An 8,110-nucleotide genomic window follows, 5' to 3' on the forward strand; every position below is an offset into this window, starting at 1 on the left:
CATTTATTTGTGGAAATGGCATTTACGTCATTAAATTGATACCTCAGCATCAAGCTTGTGTCCTGCAGCAGTGGTCCAGTGGTAAAGTGTATATAAGTGATGCGTATTCTTGGAGTTGCGAGTTCAAACCCGGATTAAGCTATATATATATACAACATGTTTTGTTTTGGTTGTTTGTTTTTGTATAAAGCCTCACACAATATCTATATTAAGCGAGTTTGTTTTAAACATGACATACATATTAATTCATTTTACCAGGCCTTATTCCACACAACTCCGTGAATTTCCCGTGGAGCCAGCCATTCAAACAAAAACAAACGAAACAAAACAAAACAAAACAAAAAACATTATTGCCAACAGCATTTGGTGTTCCCAGGCGGTCACCCATCCAAGTACTAACCAAACCCAACGTTGCTTAACTTCGCTGATCGGACGAGAAGCGGTGTTCTCAACGTGGTATGGCCGTTGGCATGAGACTGCCTACACATTGTGGCTAATAACCAACTCTTTTAAGTCATCGCGGCAGGATACGGACCTGCTTGTGGTGTCTTAATGGTAATTGTATCCTAACATATTTTTGTCTCCTTGGCATGGATATTTAACATCGTTTATTCAGTCTTGGGTTTATGTTCTTTCGCCATTTACAGACATTTTACATCTACCTACTTCCTCAGCCTGCCCTGCCAATTTCTAATGAATTTGTGGATTTTCTTTTGTAATACAAACATGTGTGTGCTCATCTGCTCTTCAGTTTTTATGATATTTGTCTCATCTGTCCTGCTTTATGATACTTTTACAAAGAACATGAACAAATGCTTCTATTTTAGAGAAGATATGGGATCCAGGTTTCGGAGCCGTAAAACCAACCGTCGTGATTGGTGGACGAGTTGCCAGGTTGCAGCTTCTGTACCGTGCCGGCACATAAATAGGTTCGGCTCAAGCGGCGGCAGCATCATTCCCCCGTGACTGTCTGAGCGTCTCTCATCACCTTGGTTATCTCATCATCATCATGGTAGAAGCAAAGCCTACCAAGAAGGCTGCGGCTGCTGCTGCTGTGGTGGCCACCACCAGGAAACCTCGCGTCCAGGTTGCTCACCCGAAAACTAGTCAAATGGTTCTAGCCGCGGTCGCAGCACTCAAAGACCGTAAGGGCTCGTCTCTACAAGCAATCAAGAAGTACGTTGTTGCCAACAACAAAGTCGAGGCTGCCAAGATCGCCATTTACATCCGAAGATTTCTCAAGAAAGCAGTGGCTGACGGCATTCTTGTTCAGACCAAGGGAAGTGGAGCTAGTGGATCATTCAAGCTGGCCGTAGCAGAGAAGAGGGCCGTTCTAACTCCCAAGAAAGCCACCACAACCAAGAAACCATCTACAGCAGCAAAGAAGGCCGTGGTAACTCCCAAGAAAGCCGCCACAAGCAACAAACCACCTACAGCCTTGAAAAAGAAGCAGCAGCAGCAGCAGCTTGTTGTTGGGAACAAAAAGCCCAAAATAAAGAGAGCTTCAAAATCTCCCAAACCACCCAAGGCAAAGAAAGCTGTCAAGAAAACAACAAAGGCAAAATAAACGACGACATGCAAGCAGCATGAATACACATGACAATAAACATCCAGGCCTCCCCCCTCAGTGGAGGGGCCTCATATGATTCCAAAAAGAGTTTAGTTTTGTAGACAAATAAATCATTACTTTTGGGGTAGATTTACTCTGTATATTATATATATATATATATATATATATATATATATATATATATATATATATATATATATATATATATATATTTATATATACACATGGGTGAGGTGATATGGTACCAAAGTTTTGGGTAAGGTGATTGACATTTACACAAGATAAAACACGAACCAATGGGAATAAAAACATAAGAATGGAAGTAACTGCAGAAGGCCTATTGGCCCATAACACAAGCACTTCCTCTTGATGCTTCTATATTGGTTCGGAGTCTTGAAGCTATAATATATATATATATATATATATATATATATATATATATATATATATATATATATATATATATATATATATATATATATATATATATATATATATGCACACAAAACTAAATAGTCTTGTTAGACAAATTGCCCCTATTAGAGGCAAGTTGACTAACAAGCCGAATGACTGCAATTGTTTTGAATTTGAGTTAAATCTAACATAGAAATGTAATCAAACCTAACCTAACCTATGCTAACCCAAGCTAAGCTAACCTAACCTAACCTAAGCTAACCCAAGCTAAGCTAACCTAACCTAACCTAACCTAACCTAACCTAACCTAAGCTAAGCTAACCTAACCTAACCTAACCCAGCAATTCATGATCTTAATATAATACTGTTAATTGGATAAACCAATTTGGAAAGAAATGTTCGAAAATAACAAAATTAACTGTGCTTGTTAGGAAAATTGGGCCTTGCATACTTGTCCCAATAGTGTGGTTCTCGCTTTTAGGTACGACATAAACGTATACCTAAGTTGAGAGAGAAAAAGATTCGCACTCAAACATGCATATCGATTGCCAGTCCTGAATTCTGGGTAGATATTCGTGTCCTCCCTTTTCATTTACCATCATTTGGATACTATCAAAACAGCTCTGAGAAGGATAAAATGAATAAAACGGGTAGCTCACTCATGTAAAAAGGAAGAGTTGGGAAAGATCTCTCTCTCTCTCTCTCTCTCTCTCTCTCTCTCTCTCCCCCTCACCCCCCCCCCCCCCACCAATGATCCTGCTCTGCTAGTATATAACGTAACAAACCTTCCCCCCCCCCCCCCCCTCCCTCCCCAATCAGAGTCCCTTTAAGCATGCGAGGATAAAAAATAGATTTCATAAGACCCAATGTGCTAGCTGATATCAAAACAATTTATGTTATCGTCTATTAAGCCCTTCAGTAAAAAAAGTATAGGGACCTAATTAGGTCCCGTTTTGAGGTGGTGGTGGGTGGAATCGATGGATTAGCCAAGCTCTTATCCGCCGAATCCGTAGAGGGTACGACCCTGGCGCTTCAGAGCGTACACCACGTCCATAGCAGTGACGGTCTTCCTCTTGGCGTGTTCCGTGTAGGTTACAGCATCACGGATGACGTTCTCGAGGAACACCTTCAGGACGCCACGGGTCTCTTCGTAGATGAGACCCGAAATACGCTTCACGCCGCCACGACGAGCTAAGCGACGAATAGCGGGCTTGGTGATGCCCTGGATGTTGTCACGTAGCACCTTACGATGACGCTTGGCGCCACCCTTTCCGAGTCCCTTGCCTCCCTTGCCGCGTCCAGTCATGGTGTTGAAGTTGTGTGAATCGAATTGACGAATGCCCGCACGATTTCCCGACTATATCCCATCAAGCGGACGTACTAGTAGCATTGCAACTCCTGCCTGCCCTTACTTTACGCTTGTGGTCGAGTAGACACGGCTTTCTCACAACGCTTTCAAAACTGCAGTTGCCTACTCGTCTGTTTCACGTCCCTGTGAAATGACTTTTGCACAAATCCAAAAAATAGAGCAAAATCAGCGATAATAGTGATTGAGGTGAGCCGCCTGTTGGCTGCAGCCAGAGGAAGGAGGGGAGGGGCAACGGGGTGACGTAGGCGAGTCGAGCAGCCAATGGCGCTCGAGCAAGCGCCTCGAGACGGCGTATATAAGCAAAAATTTTTCGGCGCCGGCCATCACAAACCACAGTTGTTCACCATGGCTCGCACCAAGCAGACTGCTCGCAAGTCCACGGGAGGCAAGGCTCCTCGTAAGCAGCTGGCCACCAAGGCAGCACGCAAGTCTGCTCCTGCCACAGGGGGTGTGAAGAAGCCTCACCGTTACAGGCCCGGAACGGTCGCCCTGCGTGAGATCCGTCGTTACCAGAAGAGCACCGAGTTGCTCATCAGGAAACTTCCCTTCCAGCGTCTGGTGCGCGAGATTGCCCAGGACTTCAAGACCGATCTTCGCTTCCAGTCGTCTGCCGTCATGGCTTTACAGGAGGCATCCGAGGCTTACCTGGTCGGTCTCTTCGAGGACACTAACCTCTGTGCCATCCACGCCAAGCGTGTCACCATCATGCCAAAGGACATTCAGCTTGCTCGCCGTATCCGTGGAGAGCGTGCATAAGCTAAATCGACCACCCTAGTATACACCAAACTCGGCCCTTCTCAGGGCCAAAATATCCTTCTAAGGAGATTTCAGACATTCCTAGCATCAGTCATATGAATTAACCTTCATCTACACATATAATAAATAAATAAATAAATAAACAAATACACTAATTTAGGTGTCATACATACACGTGATATCAATAAATCAAGTCATTTGTAGTACAACCTGTTCTCTTACAAACAAAACGCCGTCGCTTTTCGCTCTTATGCACTGTCAAGGATCACCCACCCCCCCCCCCCCCCCCAAAATAAAAATTGTCATACTGTACTAGAAATAAAAGCAGCTTGTATAAGTGACATACTGTCCAGTCCTGTTTTATTCTGTTTTCGGTCCTCTGGCTTAATCTGTTAAGTTAGGAGATGACATTTTAAATTAACCGTTTTCTTGACATTTTCAAACCTAAGAGGGTGGCCTGCATAGTAATCCTAATGTGGAACATAACAATGAATCTCTAATCTCTAGAAAAAAAAAAGATACCGAGTGCTTATATGTGTTGAGAGAGAGAGAGAGAGAGAGAGAGAGAGAGAGAGAGAGAGAGAGAGAGAGAGAGAGAGAGAGAGAGAGAGAGAGAGAGAGAGAGAGAGAGACACAGACAGACAGACAGACAGACAAGACAGAGACAGACAAGACAGAGACAGACAGACAGACAGACAGACAGAGACTGAGAGAGAGAAACACACACAGACAGTTTCATAAATATTCTCATTTTATAGCTATTTGCTTTCAGTGACAGAGGTTTTTGTTATAATAGTATTGGTGTCTAACACTCACAATCTCTTTAGAAATTAAAGTGTGGCTCCAATGGAGCCGAGTTTGTTGGTTTGAGGCCAAGCCACCACCACAGGGCAGTAAGTAAGCCGTTTACTTGGAGGAGGTGTACTTGGTGACGGCCTTAGTGCCCTCAGAGACGGCGTGCTTGGCCAGTTCTCCGGGCAACAGGAGCCTTACAGCCGTCTGGATCTCCCGACTGGTAATGGTGGAACGCTTGTTGTAGTGGGCCAGGCGAGAAGCCTCGGCGGCGATGCGCTCGAAGATGTCGTTCACGAACGAGTTCATGATCGACATGGCTTTGGAAGAGATACCAGTGTCGGGGTGGACCTGCTTCAGCACTTTGTAGATGTAGATGCTGTAGCTCTCCTTCCTCCTGCGCTTCTTTTTCTTATCGCCCTTGGCAATGGCCTTCTGGGCCTTTCCGGCCTTCTTGGCAGCCTTTCCAGATGCCTTGGGTGGCATGATGATGCTCGTGCTGGCTGGCGTTGCGATACAATAATGAACTTTTGCGCGAGGCGAGCTTTCCTTTTATATCCCGCTCGCGACTCAGCTCAGAGCGGGTCGCGTGGCGGAGCGCGCTGATTGGTCAGTGGCGGGCTCCCTTGATCCTGAGCGGGGTATATAACACGAAGCTCGATCTGCGGGGCGGCATAAAACACCACAAACCCACAACAGCAGCAGCAATGTCAGGACGCGGCAAGGGAGGCAAAGTGAAGGGCAAGTCAAAGTCTCGCTCCAGCAGGGCCGGACTTCAGTTCCCCGTGGGCAGAATTCACCGTCTGCTGCGTAAGGGCAACTACGCCGAACGCGTCGGTGCTGGCGCTCCTGTCTACCTGGCAGCCGTCATGGAATACCTCGCTGCCGAAGTTCTGGAGCTCGCCGGTAATGCCGCACGTGACAACAAGAAGACCCGTATCATCCCACGTCACTTGCAGTTGGCCATCCGCAACGACGAAGAACTCAACAAACTTCTGTCTGGCGTAACCATTGCACAGGGAGGTGTTCTTCCAAACATTCAGGCAGTTCTTTTGCCAAAGAAGACAGAGAAGAAGTAAGCACTTCTGCCACCCACCACGACAAATACCATAACCAGGCTCCATCCGGAGCCACACACACTTTAATAGAGAGATTCAAGTAGACAATCAACTTTCAAACATTAATAATAACATTTATATTGATTTCATTTGGAATGTGTACATAACAAACAAACAAAACAAAATTATAGGGGATATTCAGCATCACTTGGAATATTAACCAATCATATAAATCCAATATATATTTTATATTTTACTTTAAGCGAGGAATTCATATTATATTAATTTTTAATCATACAAATGAACAAAAGCAATTCTTCACTAGACGTAATGAATGAATAAATGATCAAGGTTTTAATGTGTTTCATGAATATATATATATATATATATATATATATATATATATATATATATAATATATATAATATATATATATATATATATATATATATATATATATAATATAATATATTATAATACTTGTGAACCAGAATATGTTTGAGCAGCAGCGATCGTGCCTGCCATTGGCCGAAGTGCAACAATTCAAATAATTTAAAGGGCCTGCTCGGGTATATAAGAGAGGCTGGGAGACTGGGGCCGGTGGTGGGTGATGGGTGATGAGTGATGGTGTGGTGTGGTATGGTGTTGTTAAGAGTTGATTTACGGCCAGCCAGCCAGCTGCAGCCAAGGCAGGGCAGGGCAGGGCAAGGCAAGGCAAGGCAAGGCAAGGCAAGGCAAGGCAAGGCAATAACAGGACAGGACAGGCAAGGCAAGGCAAGGCAAGGCAAGCGCAGGCGGGCGGGCGGGCGGGCGGGCGGGCGGCAGGCAGGCAGGCAGGCAGCCAGCCAGCCAGCCAGCCAGCCAGCCAGCCAGCCAGCCAGCCAGCCAGCCACCAGCCAGCCAGCCAGCCAGCCAGCCAGCCACCAGAGGCAGGCAGGCAGCAGGCAGGCAGCAGGCAGGCAGGCAGGCAGGCAGGCAGCAGCCAGCCAGCCAGCCAGCCAGCCAGCCAGCCAGCCAGCCACTCCCACTTTGTATTTATATGCATTCAATTTATATTCAAACATTATATATGTTAAGGGCCTAGTTTTAGTGTTTATTTTAAAAATGACAAACATCGAGTCGTTTTACCAGTCCTTTAGCGTTAACGGTGATGCATTTTAAAACTGAACAGAAATCACCTTTTCTGGATATATCAAATATCGAATCCGCTTAATGTGCCTACAATTCAATCATTCAAAAAATACATAATTTACATCATGCCTTTTCATAGAACAGACAATAAGATTTGAGACAATAAGAACTTTACTTTTATAACTAAAGTTGCACAATTATACCAACTCTATGGTGGCTGGGTGGTAAGGTGTGTGGCTGGTATTTTGGAAGTCGCGAGTTCAAACGACCCAATGGGAATAATACTTTTTTTTTTTTGCCATACAATCTTCCTAATACTATTATGTAGGTTTGTGTGTGTGTTTTTTTATTCATTCTTTGGTTTTATAGATGACATACATATTGACTCCTTTTACCGGTCCTTAATTAGGCTCTGGGGAAGCAATGGTGGTGGTGGTGGTGGTGGTGCATTTAAAACTAAACCAAAAATCACCAGTTCTGGACGCGTCAAATATCATATCCGCTTAATGTGTCTACAACCTAATTACTTAAAACTACACTATTTAATTCATTCATATCATGTGCATATTGGTCATTATGCTCATACAACCGACATCAAAATTTATTTTCATTATTAGAATCATACATTTCATCAAGTAATACAGATACAAAGAGATTTTCTTTCTGAGAAGACCGTTAGTATTGGCTTGCAGGCAGGCAGGCAGGCAGGCATTTGAGGGTTATTATTTCGCCTGTTGATTGGGGGGAGGGTTGATGTGTTAGGGGGTTTTCGGTTAGATGTGGTGGTGGTGATTGGTGGTGATTGGTGGTGATTGGTGGTGATTGGTGGTGATTGGTGGTGGTGGTGGTGGTGTAGTAGGTGGGAGTTGGGGGGGGGGGGGGGGGGGGGGGGGGGGGGGGGGGGAAGGGGAGGGGAATGATGGTCTGTGGATTCGTTCTCCGTACCCTTTACATATAAGCAAAAATATGCCTTCTTGTGGGTATAGAAACATTAACACAAATTATATCAGTAACTGATAT

General features: G+C 44.6%; 1 non-coding gene across 1 annotated transcript; it reads right to left on the reverse strand.

Moving 5' to 3' along the window:
* Positions 1 to 351: 351 nt before the first annotated feature.
* Positions 352 to 470, reverse strand: LOC138362613 (5S ribosomal RNA). Its single transcript, XR_011227821.1, has one exon. It is a non-coding gene; the product is annotated as a 5S ribosomal RNA (ribosomal RNA).
* Positions 471 to 8,110: the final 7,640 nt, after the last annotated feature.

This window comes from Procambarus clarkii, unplaced genomic scaffold, assembly GCF_040958095.1.
Source record: "Procambarus clarkii isolate CNS0578487 unplaced genomic scaffold, FALCON_Pclarkii_2.0 HiC_scaffold_2122, whole genome shotgun sequence".
NCBI classification, from domain to species: Eukaryota; Metazoa; Arthropoda; class Malacostraca; order Decapoda; family Cambaridae; genus Procambarus; species Procambarus clarkii.